Genomic DNA, 19,039 nt, shown 5'->3' on the forward strand with positions numbered 1-19,039 from the left:
GGTTAGCTTTAAAAATTGTTGTTCTGTGTTAACTTGGTAACCATAAGCACACTATTTAAACTGTGTTTAGTAACCTTGCTTGTTCAGACCTGGAGCTAAGGGTATCCACTATGTGTTCCACCCCCCTCTCCTTGTATTATTTGTACTGTCTGTCTGTCCATACTGTACTTCTTCTCTCAGGGCCAATTCTGCCTTTAGTTCTTCATCCCATCGCCTGTCTTTCTCCGGCCAATCAGCGGCTTACCTTTGTTACTAAGTCCCGCCCATTCCATGCGTCCTCGTCCAGTTGTGTCACGTAAGTGCTTGATACTTTTATGTACTTTAATGTTTCTCTTGGCTGATTGTTTTCATTGCTTCTAATGTGTCATCCACCTTTAGGACAGTTATATAGTATTTTTTTTATTTAAAATTTAAATAATAGTGTAGAGCTTGCCTACAATATTTTACAGTGTCTAGATAACTAGCACTTGAAATATCTATTCTTTTCCTAAACTAGTTTAGGTTTCTTGAGAAAAAAAAAACTTGTAGTTTGCAGACCAGGCGTTATGTTGTAGAGAATTTCATATTTACTGGTTTAAATTAGCATATTAAAGAAGTACTACAGTACTATCAGTATTATCAATGGTACACTAGAAAGTTAGGATCACACAATAGAACTTTAAAGAGCCCTGGACATATTCCTTAGGAAGTTATAATTAGATCTTATGAGACAAGCTATGTGAAATGGTTTAGCAAACTGAAAAATAAGCATTGCTAACCTAAGCTATTGATAAAAAAATTAGAATTTGATCCCTGATTATGGGTTTGGTCAAAGTGGCTTGACTTCAACCATTTTGTCTAATAATACATTACCATATATCAATCATGTAGGATGGAAATTTGAGTTGACACGAATTGAGTCTTCAAAAGACTGCTAATTGTAACACTTTGAGTAATAATATGAAGGACCTAACGCTTTATCTTACAATTAGTAGTAGGCCTGTCTTCACACTGACCTATGGCTGTGACAAATTTTCAAAATGCATTGGTAAAGTTTATGGAGTTCACTAGAAATAGATAAGCAGAATGTATTTACTTTACTTAGTGAATGTGTGTTAAAATTTGTGTGAACAACTATGAGCAAGGAAAATTTGAAAAGCAAAGGTGATAACGATGAAAGTGATAATTTTTAGCTCTGCATTAGTTTGCATGTCCACAAAATCCACTATCTGAAAAGGTAAAAACTGAAACAGGGAAGATTAAGGGCCCATTCACATCAGTTAAGTGCATTTAGTGTTGCTAAATGACTTGTATTGCATTACGATTTATATATTGTTTTTTTTTGTTATTGAGAGAGTGTGAACATGATTGAACCCCTATCAGATTTTACTGCTATCTGTAGTTACATAGTTACATAGTAGGTTAGGTTGAAAAAAGACATAAATCCATCAAGTTCAACCACTAGGTAAATAAACATATCCCAGATATAAAACCCTTTGGACATAGTTGGTCCAGAGGAAGGCAAAAAAAGCCCTGGTATAGTAGTTGCTGAAACTACTTCCTGAGGGAACCGATTCCACATTTTCACAGACCTTACAGTGAGGAATCACTTCCTTATCCGGGGCTTAAACTTCTTTTCCTCCAGACACAAATATGATCATATCACCCCTACACGTCTCTTCTCAAGGGAGAATAGATTCAGTTCAGCTAATCTCTCCTCATAGCGGAGCTCCTCCATTCCTTTTATTAGTTTAGTTGCCACTCCACTGTCTACCTGTTTACTTACTTCCTCATAAAAAGAGAGTAAATTTGTTTGACAACTTCTGTCTTTCTTGAAGCCATGCTGACTATCACTTATAATATTATTTTCTAGCAGAAACTACTCTATGTGGTTCTTTATCAAACTCTCTAAGACCTTTCCAACTATGGACGTTAAACTAACAGGTCTGTAGTTACCTGGTAATAACTAGAAAGAGAGAATAGAAAGGGGGTAGGCTTTTGGGGCAAAAATAAATAAAAATGTAAACATTTATTGGTTAAGGATTATAATGGTCCTATTGTTAACATAGAACTAATATTCTATGAGATAATTAAATCATGAACAGAATAAAAAAAAACACAAAATACAGTGTTTACACTTTGTAAATGGTGATCAAAATTCTAAACTTCTCTCAAGTTTCCAACACGTTTCGCCAAAAAGGCTTCTTCAGGGGATTGTTCAGGGAAATGAGGAAACAATAACAATGGATAGTGTAATTATTGTGCTTTAAAATCAAAAATAGGTACCAATGAAAAATCCACACCAAGGTTCCCCAAAGAGATCATTTTAGGAGACTTAAGGTGAATGATAATATTCAGCAATAATGGTTACATGAATGAATCTGGGTATTGATTGATATAATGATGTGGATTGGAAACAGTTGGGAGAAGATAGTTTCTAAACTAAATGAGAGATAGGTCTTATTTAGGTACGATAATACTTGATTGGATGATTCTTTGTTTTTTTCTTAAAGATGGTAATTATAGTGAAGTATTAAGCTGATATAGCAGTTATATGCAGGTCCAGGGGATGAAGCACCATGGATAAGGGCATGTTACACTCACATGCTAAAATTCAACATAACACAAGGTCCTTCACTACCTCCTATTGCTTATTGGTGTGTCCATGTTTGTTGGAGAACTTGATTCATTGATGTAAGTTGTAGATTGGAATAGCCTTTCCTTCTTAAAATCGTTGGTGGTTTTGGTGAGGTAAAGGATGAAATGACAGCAGCCAGTTTCAGAAAGACTTTTCACAATTAAAAATGTCCTGCTCCTGAGCAGCTGTACACTGCTATATAATCTGTAGTCTTAAAACTTAAGTAGTAATAATACACCTGCATTTCTCCTGTATGACTATGACTTTTAGCCAACTCTTTCATTAAAATTATCCTACTACTGTCCAGTTTTACACTGCTGTATCCTCTGCAGCAGCTTCTTGAACCAAAACTGCTGCTTGTGTGCTTTGTCTTTGTAAAGGTTTCTTTGCTATTTAAAAATGTCCTGCTGCTGGCCAATATAATAATTGATGTCCTTATCCTAATCCTCTAAATCTAAAGTGAATTTGTTAGATAAGAAAACATGCGTCTCTGTTAAGTGACCTAAAAATGTCACCTAAGGCAATCAGATTAGGATGTTACTGCTGCATATGATCCAAGCTAATTAAATACCAGTACATTCTAGAACCAAATAAGATTATGTGTTTACCATACCACTATTGGTCACTTTGCTGGTAATATGTAATCCCAACATACTGGTAAGCAATGGTGTTATATTCTTATCCCCCAGTGGAGTGCAGGCAGTCATCTCAATCATGCATTCTTTTACTGGTTTACTATTCTTCAGTGAATTTACAGCTGGAAAAATGAATAGGAACCTCAGATGATGATGTTTGAAGGTCTCTAATTATACCGTTCAAATGAAAGAATGTTTAAAAAAAATGTATTAAAGTTTTTGTACAATATAAATGAAACACCACAAACATAACAATGATTTCATGGAGCTATCAAATTCTGTTCCAACCCATAATTGGAATATCTGGACGTTTCTGATTCATGGCACATCATGTAAGGCATGCCAGAATATAGAGACGTATATTAGGAAAGTTTACTCCCTGAAAGTATGTTTTGATGTGAAGGGTTAACGGACTCAATGCAAATAGCACTTTGTGAAGTTCTTTGCATGGAAACTACTAAATATCGTAAGCATTCATTTGTGGTAATATGACATTTATTTTTTTTTCTTGAATCTTAAAGTATTTTACATATGTTAGTTAAATCCATGATGGAGATCTCCAAGCTTGCTACACATCTAGAAACTAGGGCTATGTATACACGGCAGATGATTCTTCGTTCTTCAAAGTTCATCTTTACCAGGTATTCAGTGCCACTCGGTTGATCTCCTCCCTAAATGGTGCTGTATGTACAGTGCTTGTTCATGCATCGTGCAGTCTTTTGTCGTGAAAGATCCTTCCCAATGACAAATATTGAATGTGTGTACGTAGCCTATCACCTGAATATTAATTCTGGTGATAGTCTGTGGTTCCCCCTGGAGGAGTGAGATCACTGTGCCAACTTTAGTGTGTTCCTCCCCAAAGGTCGGGGGCTGCAGAGGGAAGTAGAGTGGACAGGCATTGTAAATGGCTCAGAATTGGCATTGATGTCCTCAGAGCCCAGTCAGAAAAGGTAACTTAGGTTCGGGTGAAGGAACTGGCGATAAAATGGGATGAACTAGCGCATTGGCCAGGGTCACTTGTGGGCAGGGTCTGGATATGGTTCCCCAGTTGATAGTAGCCCCTGGCCTTCTTGCACAGAGATCTGCCTACATAGTTCTTCTACTGGAGAGCTGTCCCCAGAAGCCTGCATAGTTCTGGCTGGATCCTACTGTTATGAAGAAATATTGTGAACAAAACTGTGACAATCCAAAAAATAACAAACACCACCAAAAATAACAAACAAACTTATAAGAACCGAAAAGGTACACAAGCTCAGGTCAGGTGAGGATCAAAAGGTCTAAGGACAGAAACCAGGATCGGGGACAGAGAGCACAGCAGGTTGCAGGCCAAATAACAATGAGGATCTGCCAAGGACTCAAAGAAGGGCAAAACCTTAAATAGGGAGCTCCCAGGTTCTTGCATAATGAGTTCCTCCTGTATGTGGCCATCTGCTGGGGGCTAGTGGAAGTTCATCATTACCAGGTATTCAGCACCACCTGCAGGAAAGGCAAAAAAACATAACAAGTGTGCGTTTTACTTATCTGCTCTTTCACTGAATATTACTTTTAAATTATTAAGTAATTGTTAAGTAACACACACACTACAAGCAAGGTATTGCATTCATAATATGTCATAGTATAAACTAAGATAACTACTATAACTGTCGTTGGTGTGTGTTTTTGTGAGTCCAAGACAACCTCTTGCATTGTTTGCTGTGGTGGTGAAAGGGGCTTTAAATGAAGGCTCTGAGATTTGGGATTCTGCTCTTCTCTATCTGTCCACAGAACTGCCCCTTATTAGTGTAGTGATATAGCATTTCCTTTCCTGCTATCTGTTCTTAATTTTGAAATGGTTACATTTAAATCTATACCAGTATTGTGACTGATGGCAGTGCTATGTTCCACATGAATAGGTCAATACAATTTCGCTATGAGGTCCTATGATATGCAATTTTTTTAAACTATTCTGCCATTTAAAAAAATACAATTAAAAAATACAACCCCTAAGAGGGTTTCTGTAGGATCAATTTTTACATCTCAAAGTAAAATTCTGGACTAATTCAAATTTTCCATGGACATGCCTTTTGTTTCTGCCATGTTTTCTACTGCAATATACTAATGTTTTTAGTTTCTGACATTTTTAGTATTCAATTAAGTGCTGCCATGTAAAAAAAATCTAATAATGTGTGCAAATTTAGGGCATCTCCTACAAATTTTATTTATTTATTAATTTGCATTGGGACATGCTGTTTTTGACAACGCTTGGCTTTTTCGATAGTAGTTTTCCTGGTAGGCCTAAAAATAATATTTTAGAGAATCTATAGAAATATGCAGTGATTTCACTCATGCCTCGTGACTTTAAATAATTTGCCTCAGTTCACTTTGAGAAACAATAAAGCTCAACAAAGCCGAATTTTAGATTCTCAATATCTAAATCTGAACTAAAGTTTTCCTTGCCAATACCTTGTTTTACACGTTAAACCATTGTTTGCAAGTAAAATAGTTGTCAAATTTATCATTGCCTGGTGGTTGTAAGATTGGGACGTCTCCTGATGACCAGTAGCCTTTGGGAACACAAACCACAATTTACCTTGATGACAGGCCTACAGTGGCTATTGTAAATAATGTAAATTGTCAAATGCTTTGTAAGAAATTCATTCCAAGTTTGCTGGATCACCCAGGTTCTTCCATTATAGTCTTTCTTCTCCAATCCTAATGACCTTTGATAAATCAGGCCCATTGTGTAGTGGGGAGGAGCTAAACTGCCAATTTGTCACACTTACCTCCTCCTCGCTAAAGCGCCTCCTGCCAGCCAATCAGAAGATCCTGATTAGCCCTTGGCTATTTAGCTGGCTCAGCGCTTAGCGTTCCTGCAACATGTCTCTACTAGCCACTGGGAGAGGCACTGTCTCTTTTTCTCTACTTTTAGTTTTATGGTTACTTTGGTTGTACTCAAGTATTTATAATTATAAATAAAGTTCGTCAGATAGTTTTAGAGTGGATTCTAGCTCAGAATTTAGCTGTTCTGACTTTGGAACTGGAGCAATCTAAGCTAATCTAATCAAATAAATCTAAGCAGGAAATGCATTCAATTATAGAGGTTGGATCTAATAGGTTTAATTGATTTAAAGTAAACCTCTTGGATCTCAATCCAGAATTCATTTAACTATGGATAGTATGAGGGAGGGCATTAACACCATTCATTTTCTCAGTCACAGTATGGAGATAAAAACAGTGAATGTAATACATTAGCCTAGAGTCAAGCTACCAATGCTTCTGCTTCCTCCACAAGACTTTCTCTGAGGGCACAGGCTTCTAATTCATTTTTCTTTTTGCAAACACTATTCCGTTCTCCCAGGAGTTTAAAGTTGGTAGTTTGTATGAATCACAAGAAACAAGATATGATGATGAAGAAATGCTGTGTGATGGCATACACATGGTAAACCAGGAGGATGGTGTAGAAGAGAAGAGCATTGAAAGGGGCACAATTGTTATTTAGTAGCAGTAGTGGTGTGCTGTAATGGTGGTACTGGTTCTGGTGGTGGAAGTGGTAGTATAAAACAGGAGGAGGACAGTGATGGGCATAAACAGGAAGGTGCTGTGCAGTATGAGCAAAATAAAATACGTTTCTGGAAGATGCCAATAAAGATTATATAGAGAACAGGGGTTTTGGCTAAGTATAGATCTAAATACATATCCTATTTCCAACTTTTCCCCAACTGACCCTAACTATATGCAAAGGACAGAAGTTTGAGCTTATATGTGTTGGCAACTACAGCAAATAATAAGTAATAGTATTAGTAAGTAAATAATAAGACAATGTATATGCCATTTGATATATGATTTAATGTAACACCTATTAGATTTATTTTAGTATTCTACAATACATTTTACAGTTTGCATGTATTACATTTTTATACAAACATATTTCCAACCTCCACCTATTCTCTTGATGTTTGATATAATGCCCCTGATTCATCAAGCAAAATCGGATTATCGGTCGCGCATTCGTATTAGATCCGCGATCGCTGGCCGCGCGTACGTTCGCGCTTCCAGCGATCGCGGATTTCAATGATGAATCAGGGGCAATGAAACATGTATCAGCTCACTTCCCAATTATGACTGTCTTTATCAATCATGGTTACATTTAGTTCTTTGGTATATATTTTCTTATATATTACTCATTGTATTTACACATCTAGTATATTTTATTTATTTTATTACTTATATATTACTCATTTTATTCACACATTTATCATACCATGCTATTGGAATTAGGTTTATCTTTGTATACCCCAATTAGAAATATAACTGTATATCTGTATATTTTTGTATACCTCAATCATAAATATTTTATTTGCTTTGCATATTTATTTGTTTAGCCGTTCAATGTCTACACCTTTGAGAAAGCCAAGGGCGAAATGCGTTGGGTTGCGAGACAATGCATGGTTTATTGATGGCTCAAATGCTTTACAGTTATTCTTTATAGTTGCTGACTGTCTAGACTCACTACCCTGTTGCTTTGAATGGGCATGCAAATGGCAGAAAAAAAAGAAGAAAAGGTAAGCTGTAGGTAACCAGGAAGCATATTAGTGCCATCCACTTACCTGGGAGAAATACTGTGCACAGCAAATCTTACCTCATCCTTTCTATCCTCCATATTGGTTTAAAAAAAGATATACAATCAGATGTATGGTTGCTGCTAATGTTGTTGTAATAATTTGAAGGTGCGGCTATTTTTCCTGCAGAGCCCCCCATTGGAATATGCAGGCTTAAATGTGTGGTTGTGCCTAAAATGACCACTGGATAGAGCTGTACATTTTTATTAATATTAAACAGTATTTATATAGTGCCAACATAATATGCAGCACTGTACATAAATAGATGTTTCTAATGACAGACATATACAGAGAGTGATAGAGGAGGAATAGAGGACTGTGGCTGTGTCCTGGGAGCAGGTGTCTCTGAGCTCCACTTCTACAACACCCTGGTCTGTATGCCTCTGCGGGAAACATGCACAGTCCTTGGGATGAACTGGGACCTAAGTCTCCTGCTGGGGAATCTGGAGGAGATTCATGCCTCATTGCTTCAAATGCTCCACTCAGAGCGAGGGGTATCTGGAAACCCAATTTGGAATTATTGAAAGTTGAGAGTGTTAGACAATCCTTTGAGGATTCAGGCACAGATATCAGTCCTGTCCCTGTGTCAGTCTGAGTGGTGGGAACTTGTTAATAGAAGGATTGGTGGCTTTTTCAGATACCATGGTAAAAAGAAACGTTGTGATAAATATGTAAACTATCAGAGATTGAGCAGAAGGCTTGCCCAACTTGTCTCAAGGAAAGGTAACCCAGAGGAGATCACCGAGATATCACTACCTTTGAAAAAAAAACAATATGGCACGGAGGCCTCTTTGGTTCTTGCAAGAGATTATGGGAAATACCACTCACCTGGCCCTTACCTGAATTGCAAACAAGGCTCAGCAGTTAAGTCTGTGGAGTTTCTGATTGACAATACAGGTTCTTTAGTTACGACAAGGGCAGAGATCCTGGATGTCGTCAGAACATATTATGCAGATCTCCTGGGAAGAAAACCTCTTGATCGAGACAAGATGGGAGTGTCTAGTTAAATTATCTCAAGGCAACTTTTCCCTTCTCCTTCTCCTTTCCTCTGCTTTTGACACATTCTTTCAATGGTAATTCCTCCTCCCCCACTCTCCTCCCTCTATCATGAATGCTGCAGCCAGACTCATCCATCCTTCCCTCCGCTCCTCCTCCACTGCATCTCTTTGTAGTTCTCTCCATTGGCTTCCTTTTCATCTTAGAATCAAATTCATCTCCTGTGCTTTGCCTTCAAATACCTCCACAGTTTTTGCCCCACTTACCTTTCTGACCTAGTAAAACAATACTCCCCTAGCCACTCTCTCCGCTCTTCCAATGACCTGATACCGACTTCCTCACTCATAACCTCATCACACACAGGGCTCCAAGACATTTCTAGAGCTTCCCTGTTGATTGGTCACTTCCTGGTCTCAGCCATGTGATCCCATGAGAGCTTCCCCTTTTCCACAGAGAACCAAAACATTCTGTAAAAGCACTCCATCTGCTGGCAGAAGTGCAAGTACTACCTAAGCTGCCTCTGCTTCCGCATGCCTTCTGGTGGTGGGTTCTCTTACCTGTGGGTCATGTGATTTCCATCTGTCTCATGACCTCCCCTATAAAAGGAATAGACTGGCAACAGGAAGTTGCCTGAACAAGGAGTTTCTTTGGGTCCCCTCCCAGGTTCCTATTGTTCCAGTCTGTCTCCTGTTCCTGATTTGTTTGTGTACTGACCCTGGCTTGACCTTTGACTAGTCCTGATCACCGCCTGCCCTGACCTTTGGCTTTGCTGAGTACTCTCTGTCTCTCGTTCTGGCACCAAGCTTTGTTCCTGTCTGTCTGTAGTCACCTGTCTCTGCGTGCACAGGAACTGCAACCTGACAGTTGCCCGCAGTTTAACATCTTCACTTCCAGAAGCTCCGGTGAAGACCGGGCAGCTGCTTAGACCCCCCACCCTATGTACAACTCTGTCAACTGAGCTGGTGACATCGGAGGTCCACCATCCTGCCCTGCAGCACCGTGACAGTTTGATACAGAGCAAAAAAGGAACTCCAGTTGTAATTCAGATCTGGAGAGAGTCAGGAAAAAGAAAGGGAGGTCACACTAAGAAGAGAAAGGATCAACAGCAATGTGAAAGGAGGGTTGCTTTCTTTGCTTGCCTGGAGCTAGCAGGGCCTTCCCCGGAGGATAGGCTTTGCTTAGCTGGGAGTTAATTGATATTGATTCAATGCAAACCAAATAGCTTGATGTTTCTCCAATCAGTGGTGTATTCTGGCCATTAGCAGCTCCATTAGCCTAATATTTTGTATGCACTCATACAGATCTGATTCGGTAGGAGGGGTTGTAGATTTCCATTGTAATGTAATTAGGCACCTGGCCAAGGTCAGTATATGGGCCATTAATTTGGTTTGTATTTTTAAGAGACCCTTAATTGGGAGGCCTAGAAGGTGCTTTAAAGGATCCCTAGGAATAGGAGCCGAACACAACCAGGAAAGGAGTTTATGCACAATCTCCCAGAATAGGACAATATTTGGACAATCCCAAAAAACGTGAATCAGCCTTTGAACAGGGGACTTTTTTAGCATCCAGTTACAGTATACAAATATATTAAGTAACAATGCCAGCAATCTTAATAAAAAATGGTATTGGGTTTGCTGGCATTTTATACTTTTATTTGTGTACTGTAACTAGTTGCCCAAAAAGTCCCCTGTTCTTGGTACTTGTTTAGAATGTGTTTTATAAACATTGCTGTACCAATATAATTTACAACAATTTAATTTTATTGTTTGTTACGTATAAAATCATATTGTCAATATCACCCATTATGGACGAACATAATTCTTTTTATCATATTGTTTTACTTGCTGAAAATATTAAATTATATTGTACATATAATCCAAATACAGAAAGTATACAAAATAAAAAAATAGCAGATTTGTTACAAGTTACCTTATTTTTGCAGGTTGTTTTAATGTCCTGCATTTTTCAAGGCGGCGTCATCATGCTGCCCATCATTTATAGTGTATTTATACAGAGTCAAAACATAAACAGAGCCTGGGCTGGAGAAGAGGGCAAATAATTTTAGGAGTATTTGACATTTGCTGGGGTAGTCCTATGAAATCATGAAAGTTGCTGCTCTGATATATTTATATAGATAATTTGCATATCTAAAGTTACATTACCCTAATAACTGTTATTTTTGAACTTTTATTATAATATGCCATCTTTTAAGAGATACATTGTCCAATTTTTATATCATTTTATTTTTTTTTTTGTAATTATATTTTTATTGAAATTTTTAACGGTACAGAAAGGAAAAAAAAAGGGAAAAAACATAAGGGGGTAGTAACACTATAAGAAAAAATTAAAACATATTCCAGAGTCACACAAAAAGTATACAACATACATTAACTTTCACAAGGTAGCATATAAATCTCTGAAGGTATAAGAACAAGTAAAACCTGAGACCTAAGGCATTGCACATTTAAGAAGAAAAGACAGCACAAACATCAGCCACACAGATTTGCATAATAATGGTCCCATGCCTCCCAAACCGACTCAAATTTGGCCATCGTGTCTCTAATAATTGCCGTAAGATACTCCATAAGACGGATCTCATGTATTCGTGTGTAAAGATTCTCCAGAGAGGGTGGAGACGTTGATTTCCATCTGGAGGCTATCAAATCATTAACCTGTGACCAATATGGCTGGATAAGAGGACAGAACCAGAATATATGTTCCAGTGTACCTCGGTGGGTACCACACCTCCAACACATAGGATCCACAGTAGAAAACAAACGATGAAGCACCGTCGGTGTGTGATACCACCGAAGCACAATTTTGAACAAATTTTCTTTATACAAGGCACAGATACAGCTTTTATGGGCCTCCTCCCAGATATCAAGCCAGTCCTCAGGGGTCAAAGACTGACCTAGAACTTCCTCCTATTTGAGCATATAAGCAAATTTAAAGGAACTGCCCCTCATGGAAGCGTGCAGGATACGGTATATAGAGGAGATCGTTCCTTTGGTGTAAGGGCCCTCCAAACATAGTCGCTCAAATGCAGTAAGGGCCTGAAAGGTGGCTGGGGGTTGTAGAGACAAGACATAATGCCTTATCTGCAGGTAAAGCATAAAATGAGGACCGAGGTAGTTCAAATCTGTCGCCCAGTTCAACAAAGGTAAGTAACCGCCGCTCGACTGGGTGCAGGATATGCCTAATATGAAATAAACCTCTGTCCTTCCAGGGCCCAGCCATTGAGTGCGAGAGACTTTCTGGTATCTGAGGGTTGAAGATTATGGAAGTTAATCTGGAGGGGGAGGATGCTAAATCAAATTTAGCCCTGCAAGTTCTCCACATATTCCTTGTAAAAACCATAGGTGCCGTCAGATCAAATCCCTTCAACACTACAGAGGAGCTCCATAGCATAGCATTAGGATGAATGGGGGCTATCCATTCCTTCTCCAGTTCTGCACAAATACTAGGGGGACATGGGGAGGTCCATAGCAAAAGGTGTCGTAGTTGGGCCGCCACATAATACTTATGAACATCCGGAGCCCCCAGCCCTCCCAATTCTCTGGGCGTGCAAACAATAGATTTAGCCAATCTATGTCTTTTATAAGCCCAAAAAAAAATTCCAAAAATTCCAACTGGACCCTTTTCAGAGCCGCTAGCGGCACTCTAACTGGCAAGGTCTCAAATAAATATAGCAGTTTAGGGAGGAGCATCATTTTAACCGAGGCAATCCTACCAAATAATGATAATTGATGATTCCGCCATTTACTCAATAGATTTATCACCTCCCTAAATAGAGGGGGGAAATTGAAGGGGTATATTTGGGAATAGTTGGTGGTAATATGTGTCCCCAAGTAACGGAGGGAGTGCTCTTGCCAGATAAAGGAGAAAGAGTCACGCAAGGGTTGCAGAGAATTGGGGGGATATGTGGAAGCAAGGCTTCCGATTTAGAGGAGTTAACCTTGAATCCTGCGAGAGCACCATATGTCTTTAGCTCCTCCCACAAATTTGGAAGGGAAATGTGCAGCTGGGACAGGGTCAGTAAAATATCATCAGCATATAAGGAGAGCTTGTAATCCTTCCCTTTCACCGGAATCCCATGTATATTTTGATTGGAGCGAATAAAGGCCGCCAGGGGCTCTATACATAAAGCAAAAAGCAGGGGTGATAAAGGACATCCCTGTCTCGTCCCATTTCTAATCGTAAATACAGTAGAAGATGCCTGGGGGAGTTTGACCGATGCCGAAGGGGCCGAGTACAGGGTCTCAATCGCCTTAACAAAGGGGCCCTTAAAGCCCATTTTGTTCAGGGTAGAAAAAAGAAATGGCCAGCTGAGACGGTCAAAAGCCTTTTCGGCATCAAGACTAAGTATCACAGACGGTGTTTTTCGTTTGTTAATATTATCAATGATATTAATCACCCTCCTAGTATTATCCCCCGCTTGTCTAAATGGGATGAAACCTGTTTGATCCCCATGAATGAGAGCAGGGAGGAACTTAGACTATTTAGAGGCTAAAATTTTTGTAAAGATTTTTAAATCAGAATTTAAAAGAGCAATTGGCCTAAAATTCGAGCAATCCAATGGGTCTTTACCGGGTTTTGGAATAACCGTAATGTGTGACATTGACATAGAGGGTGGGATCGGCTTGCCTTTCAGAAAATCATTAAATAGTTGAAGAAGGTATGTGGAGAGCTCTGGCAAAAACGTTTTGTAGTATAAGTAGGGGAGACCATCTGGTCCCGGAGCCTTAGATGATGGTTTGCTAATAATTTTTGTAAGTTCCTCCTCTGTAATGGGGCGATTAAGTTGCTCTAGACATTCAGGTTCAAGCCTAGGGAGATCCACTTCTGCTAGGTAAGAATCTATATTAGGGGTCAATAGTCTCCCCAAAGGAGCTTGGGCATTGTGAACCGTCTGGTATAAACGTGAATAATAAGCTTCAAAGCAAGCGGCAATTTGAGAAGGGTCATAACGAACCAACCCGCTCTCATCCTTAACTGCTCCCGGGGGGGAACTTAACTGCATATCCCTCAGTTTACGGGCCAGCAACGAATCCGCCTTGTTACCTTTATGGTAGTACAGCTGGCGGGTTCTCTGCATCTGCCAACCTACCTTCCTCAGCTCAAGAGCTCGAATTTTAGATCTAAGGGTGGTTATTTCCCTCAAAAGTCCCCCCCCCCCCCCAGGGCTGCGTCAATTTCGGGCATTTCAACAAGGAAAGCACATAAGCTGCCTAAACAAAGGAGTAAGGCCAGAAAATCGGAATAGCATTAACACCACTTATTTGAAAAGCAGCAAACAGTACACAAGCCAACCCCATCAATGGGAGGCAAAAACATATCTAGGCATTGTGTATAGGATAAAGTGTATAGCATAAACCTCTACAATAGAACATTTTAAAGTAGTAAAGCAGTAAAGGCACTTTATAGTGTGGTCGACCACAACTTCAGGGGCGTAGAGGAGATTGGTCAGGTGGAGAGGCTGCATCTCTACGGTGAGCTTTGGATCTCCTCCCAGAAACCACCAGCTGCCACTGGGGGGAGCGAGAACGGACCAAAACCTCTTGTTCCCATCCAGGTAACTTCGGGTGGGTTATCCCCAAATCTCTGCAGAAAGAGTTCAAGTCCTCCGGGGACTGTAAAATAACAGTTCTGCCTTCCTGTCGTGCAATGAGGCTAAAAGGGAAGCCCCATCTATAAGGAATACGGCCATCTCTAAGAATAGTCAGTAATGGCTGGAGAAGGCGCCGCTGCTGTAATGTATGCCATGATAAGTCCTGGTAAAGTTGGAGAGGAGCCCCATCAAATTCAAGATTGCTCATATTTCTAGCGGTAGTCATGATGTCATCCTTCAGTTCAGCATCCGCTAGCTGGCAAATCACATCTCTAGGTCTGGCAGCAGATCCCGGTCGCTTGGATGTTCTAAAGGCCCTTTGAATATGAACTTCTTGGGGATAGGGGCGCCCCAGAACCCTGGCAAAGAAGGCTTGCACAACTGGTTTAAGATCACTATCTTTGGTTGCTTCAGGGAGACCCCGCACTCTAATATTATTCCGGCGTGATTTATTATCCATGTCCTCTATCTGACGCTGTAGCTCCCTTATTTTCTGATCACTTTCCTCTGCTTTATGAGAGAGCGCAGTAATATCCTTTTTTGCATGGAACACAGTGTCATCTAGATCATCAACTCTGCCAGCCAAGGTCAGCCCGCAAGGCCCCAATTTCAGTACGGCAAGTTGCCTGCACATCCGCAACTAATTTCTGGAAATCATCTTTAGTTGGGAGGATCTGTAGATATTGATGCCAGGTCAGGTTAGAGGGAGCATCTGGTAAGGAAATCCCCCCTTCTCTCCGCATGGACGGGCTGGGTAAGGCCTTGTGCCTCATGGTCTTGTCCTCCACCCCCCGATTCCCAGGGTAGGGCACACTACTAACTGAAGAAGTGGATGCCATCATAGGTGAATCTGGAGCCAGCCCCCACCCAGATCTCGGTGGGGACAGAGCCTTAATATATGGGGAGACCCCCTCCTGCAGTATTGCATCTGTCCCCTCATCTACTGGGTCTCCTGCCACTGCTATCTGATGTGCGTCCTCTCCCTGTGAGGAGATTGCAGGGGAGAGACTTCCCCCTCTGTACACCAGCAGGACTCACCGAGCCAGGGGAAGATGTTCCTGAGTCCCGGGGGGAGGACGATCTCAAAGCCCTCTCATCCGTAAATCGTGCTGCCTGCTGTGAGTCCCCGTCCTCCAAGAGCTCTCCTCTCTCTCCCCGCTGCCACGTGTGCGGGGAGGAGGTCGGCGCCATCTTGGCAGCTGAAGAGGACGCCGGGGAAGAATCTTGAATGTAAGCCCGTATGGAGGGCTGCCCTGACGCTGGAAGCGGTGCTGGGGTCGGGGGAAACCTCCCCACTCTAGCCTTCCTCTATTTACCCATGGATGGGTAAGTATGCTCCCGATATAGTGCAGATTGCTGCCGGCGTCTGAAGAGCTCCGGGATTATTCGGCCATCTCGCTCGCCGGCTAGGCCACGCCCCCCTATATCATTTTATTTTTAAATAACATATTATTTTGTGTAATCCTGTGTTTATTATTCTATAATGCCCTTTCTGACCCTTCAGCCATGGTCCAAGGGCCAAGAATGGCCAATAGTGAGGGCTTTGATACGTAGCAGCCCCTTTGCTGTAAATGTTTGTGTTACTTTGTCAGTGTGTTAAAGAAGTGTAGGGAGAGCTGTGTGTAGAGGGAGTTATACCAACAACGGGCAGACATCAGTGACTCGAAGACCTTACAAAAAACATGCAGGGATCAGTGGCAAATAGATCATTTCATTGACAGGCAAGCAAAAAGCCCTGAGGTAGATATCAACAACAGACAGATATTTTAGAGACGTGCAAAAAGTAAAAACGGAAGCATTTCAGTGTAATTAAATTTCCATATCACATTTTGATTATATATATTGCAATGTAATTAAGTCACTATTATCATGTGTAGTTGTGATAATGCTTTCTCATCAAAAACTCTCCTGAAGAAGCTAAGGAGGGAACTATGAAACATGATGAAAATAATATATGGAAAACAATGAATGTGTGCACATAATGAAAGCTGATTTTTTTAAAAATATGTTTAAATAATTTAGTTTTTATTATTTATAAATTATGTTTTTATGCTTATTAAGTTGTGGTGTCTTTGAGACCTAGAGAAAATTCCTTTTTTGGAATAAGATCAAAAAAATAGTCAGATTTTATTCGCTGTACACACTGCACACATATATCATGGTCCATGTACCCTATGTACTATTATTTTGTAATAGTCCTAACTTAAAAAAAATAAAAACTATCATTACCCATACTTTTGTTGACACAGGATTTACACAGAAAGTTACCATATCTGGGAATTTGGCATTCTCTTAGTCATTTCTGGGTGGGAATCAATTACTGAAATTGAAACATATGGACGATTATGGATATGGAAGATTATTTCATGAATATCTCATTCTCTGTTTTATAACTGAAGCCCTACTTTCTCTTTCTGTTTTTAACAAAATAGTTCATAATTACTTTGCATTAAGCAACTCTTAAACACCTTAATGAGAAATATGTAATTTACTAAATACAAGATAATGTGCAGCCTAAAAAAGATGTTTTCATATTACTCAGCCAATCATCTATATACAGAAGGGGAAAAATGCATTGAACACATCAAAGTTTTTCTCAGTAAATATAGTTCTAAATGGGCTATTGACATAAAATTTACACCAGATATTGGTAACAACCCAAGAAATTTACACATACAAACAAATCAAAACAAATACATCCATAAAGGAAGGTATATGTAACTGTAATGTGTGCCTGGCACCACTGATAATCTGTAAAATGTAATGCGCTTTCACCCGGCCTGTTTAAACTTTAAGTAGAGATCCCCTGCGGTAGCCCGGTACAAATAGGATATTACATGACGTGCTGGTTGTTCTATCTTTTCTAATGTAGAGAGGGGGCTTGAAAGATTAATTAGTTTGCTAATTCCATCTAAAAAATGTTCTAATTGTATATACAGTCATACAGGTAAGTTAGTTTTAGTTTCTGGTGATAACAATGTTTCCCAGCCTTTCATTCTGTTGTGTTTCCCAAAATCCTGCAGTCTCAGTGTGGAGCCCTCACTCCATCTCATGAGATATGTATTTTCCAGACCCAGTGGGAACATTGCGTTACTTGCTTGAGATTCTTGTTTGAGCCCTGTTTCTTTTGGTGTCTGGAAGCCCTTAGATCACTCACAATGCAGCTATCTTAGTCGCATGCCTGGCCATGCCCCTGCAGTTTTTTTTAATCTACATTTAAGTAAAAAAATATATAAAAATGTATTTTAGTCATATTGCTATTACAAGGGTACTGAAAATTGTCTATGTGAAAGTATTGGGGGAGACCAATTTGGACCAAAGGTTCCGTTAGACTGCTGATGCCTTACCTGCCTTCTAAAGTAACAGACTAAAGTTTAAAGTAACAACCAAAGCAAAAGGAAGCATGAAGGAAAATCTTTCTTGCTTTATTTCCCCAATTTGTTTGGGACCTTCCTGGGGTTGTTCAGAGGGGCAAATTATCACAGTGGACACTAAGAGCAAACTTGTGGGTGAAGGAGGGTGTAAACCTTTGATCATAAAACTAAGCAAAAGATTTGAAACTTTGCATATACATTTGTGTTATAGCCCAAGTTAGGGTAAAGTATATCAAAAGCCAAAAGCTTTTTTTTCATAGCTGCCCTGAAATCATTGACAAGTTCCCCCCGTGTAGCTCTCTGTAGCTTCGTCACAGTTCTCATGATCATTGCAACTTCACGAGGGGAGATCTTGCATGGGGCCCCAGACCGAGGGCGTATGACCAATATTTTGTATTTCTTCCATTGGCGAATTATCTCGCCAACCGTTGTCACCTTCTCACCAAGCTGCTAGGCAAAGTCTGGTAGCCCAGTCCAGCCTTGTGTAGGTCTACAATCTTATCCCTAACATCCTCAGACAGCTCTTTGGTCTTGGCCATGGTGGCTGGTTTGGAATCTGATTGATTGATTGCTTCTGTGGACAGGTGTCTTTTATACAGGTACTGTAACAAGCTTGGATTAGGAGCACTCCCTTACAGAGGGTGCTTCTAATCTAAACTTGTTACCTGAATATAGTGAAGACACCAGGGAGCCTGAAATTTTGCTGGTAGATAGGGGACCAAATACTTATATCACTCATTACATTGCACATCAAGCTCTGACTTTGAGGGTTTATGAGGGTTCTTTTGTTGGTATTCTGTCTCTCACAGCTACAATAAACCTTCCATTACAAATATAGACTGGTCATTTCTTTGTCAGAGGGCAAATGTACAAAATCAACAGGGGCTCTAATACTTCTTTCCCTCACTGGGATATATATTTATAAAAATATCCCAAAGGTCAAAACCTGTTCTCACTTAAATTTGTCATAATGAAAGCAGCGGTCGAATGGTGAACAATCGTAAGGAATATAAACTGCTCAAAAAAGCTTACAGTATGATGGGACAGTACCTGCACCCCACTTAGGTTCCACAGGTAGTCCAAATCCACCTGGATGGCAACATTCATCCATGCTGTTGCAGCCAGGTTTGCTGTGTCACCGAGCACACCTTTGAGGGCATGGAAGAGATAAAAGGAGAACAACCCAGCAGCTGGGTTGGTATTGGCATCTT

General features: G+C 40.1%; 1 protein-coding gene across 1 annotated transcript in view; it reads left to right on the plus strand.

The window, feature by feature from the left end:
- CACNA1I (calcium voltage-gated channel subunit alpha1 I) overlaps positions 1-19,039 on the plus strand; it is a 370,590-nt gene that overhangs the window by 47,635 nt on the left and 303,916 nt on the right. The gene's annotated exons all lie outside the window — the stretch shown is intronic.

Source organism: Pyxicephalus adspersus, chromosome 8, assembly GCF_032062135.1.
Source record: "Pyxicephalus adspersus chromosome 8, UCB_Pads_2.0, whole genome shotgun sequence".
Lineage (NCBI taxonomy): Eukaryota > Metazoa > Chordata > Amphibia > Anura > Pyxicephalidae > Pyxicephalus > Pyxicephalus adspersus.